Below are 2,500 nucleotides of genomic sequence, written 5' to 3'. Positions count from 1 at the left end.
TCTGGCCACATTTTTTGCCACCGTTTCTAATTGCAACAGTGGATGAGTTTAAAGAAGTTGCCGTTTTTTCCTTTCTTGCCAGGATTGCTTGACAGATTGGTAAATTTGCCAGTAGGCCACCAATCAGATGGGAGAGGGTTGTGTCTCAACGGACCTCCGTCAGTCAGTCTCAGTCACTAACGAACTGCCGTGGAAGGAAACCTCTTTGAGTAAAACTAGTGACGTGACGTGTCTCACAATGAGCGAGCGAGTGAGATTGCAACGGCCAATTGAGAAAGAGGTGAGGTGCTGACAATCAGCAGCTCGTGTTGAAACATTCATTCCACGGCAGGCAAGACCAATCAAAAAAAATACTGCAGATGCTGGCTCGGCTCGGCTGGCTGGCTGGCTGGCTGGCTGGCTGGCTGGCTGGAAATGGGAAATAAAAACACAAGGCGTGTTAAAGGCTGGTTAAACTGTCGAAAGAAACAAGGCGTTAATGTTTCAGAAGCGCCTATTGAAAGACGTCTCTCAAGCTGCTCCCTGACTGGGCCCTGTCCGTTGTCATGTTAATCGCTGGTTAAACTGTCGGAAGAAACAAGGCGTTAATGTTTCAGAAGTGCCTATTGAAAGGTGTCTCTCAAGCTGCTCCCTGACTGGGCCCTGTCCGTTGTCATGTTAATCCCAGGGCGGGGGCGGGACTGCTTTGACCGGGAGACCTGTTTTCTGGGACGCAGGTGTGACATTCCAGGGAGGCACCTACTTTGTGCTGATTCGAAACGACCACGACAACGGCAACTTGCAGTTCTATATTACAACAACAACAACGCGCGTGTGGTAGTTGGGAGGGGCTGCGTTCGCGCTCTCCCCCCTGCATTGAAACTCAAAGTTCGATTTTCAATCCCATAGTCCACCAATCGGATGGGAGACGGTGTGTGTGTGTGTGTGTGTGTGTGTGTGTGTGTGTCAGTGTCAGTGTCAGTGTCAGTGTCAGTCTCTCTCTCTCTCTCTCTCTCTCTCACTCTTACTCAGAGCTGCTGTGGAAGGAAACCTTTTTAAAAAGAACTTGCATATTGAAAAAAAGATGTGTCTCAAGCTGCCGGGCCCTGTCCATTGTCACGTTAATGGCAGGACGGGGCAGGACTGCTTTGACCAGGAGACCTGTTTTCTGGGACGCAGGTGTGAGATTCCAGGGGACCTGCTTTGTGCTGATTTCCCTGCCTCCCTCCCTCCCCCCCAGGACTTCCTTCTGAACACCTTTGTCGTTTGAGCGAGGGCCAAAAGCCTGCCTGTGAAAGGGAAGGATCAGCCGGTCAGCCCCCTGCTGGTCGCTGCTGCCAGTGCAGCAGGCGTGCGTGTGTCCTCGGCCTCGTGTCCAGGTCCCTCAGGGACTTGAGGCAGCTCTCCCCGGTGGTCTCGTGGTCAGGACCGGGCTTCGAATCCCGGTCGGGGGGGGATGACTTTCTGCTGCAGATTAATTGGCATGAAGGAAAGTCTCCCCTCCTGAGCGTAAAGCTCCACCCTCACCACCACCACCGCCTTTTCCTCCCCTTGACAAACAGACAGACAGACAGACAGACAGTCAGTCCAGTTCGGGAGCGCAGCTTTCATTAAGCAATGGCGTTTGTGACAACTCATCGTCTGACAGGTTGATGATTTCCCCACACGCCTCCTGCCGAATAAAAGGCTCACCCTCCCGGACACTACCCCCAGAATCACCCACCCCCCCCCCCCCGGGGTGAATATTAAGCCCGAGAACACCGACTGTAACCAACCGCAGTGAAAAGTTGAAGTGGCAACTCATTAACCAGATTTATTTTGGGCAACTCATTAACCAGATTTTTTGTTCATTTGGTTTATGAGTTGCCAAGTGTAAATCTGGTTAATGAGTTGCCACTTCAACTTTTCACTGCGGTTGGTTACAGTCGGTGTTCTCGGGCTTAATATTCACCCCAGGGGGGGTGTATAGCGGGCGATGGCCGGTGTGGAGTGCGTTTTTTGGGGGTTGATTTTCACTTTGCCTCGCTGGTGGAATTTGTGGGAGGCAGGCAAGGGGATTGGTGTGGGCTGGTGGGCGGCAAGGGAGATGCTTGCTTCGGGGTGTTATCCTCACTTTGGTCCGCTGGTGAGAGTAGGCAGCGGCAGGCCGGCAGGCAGGCAGGCAGGCAGGCAGGCAAGTGTGATGTAGTGTGGGGTGCAGTGCAGTGCGGTGCAGTGCAGTGCTGCCCTGTCGTTTATGAAAGGTTGTAATGACACTGCTTTGCAGCTGACCATGTCCACTGATTTGTGACGCCCGTATGGAGGTTGATATCTCAGGAGGGCCGAGGCCGATTTCCTCCGGGGACGGCTCGTCGCGTGCGGCAGGACGAGGCGCAGCGGACGGTACCGAGCGCTCGGAGGTGCGGCGCTGCCCGCCGGAGGTACAGCGAAAGGCTGCAAACCGCTTTCCGCCTGCTAACTCGGCGGCCGTCAGACCGACCGACTCCGCTTTACCACCGGAGCTAGAGTCGGGCAAGGGGCA

The sequence above is a fragment of the Heptranchias perlo genome, chromosome 12 (genome assembly GCF_035084215.1).
Source record: "Heptranchias perlo isolate sHepPer1 chromosome 12, sHepPer1.hap1, whole genome shotgun sequence".
NCBI classification, from domain to species: Eukaryota; Metazoa; Chordata; class Chondrichthyes; order Hexanchiformes; family Hexanchidae; genus Heptranchias; species Heptranchias perlo.
Note: the sequence above shows the minus strand (reverse complement) of the source record.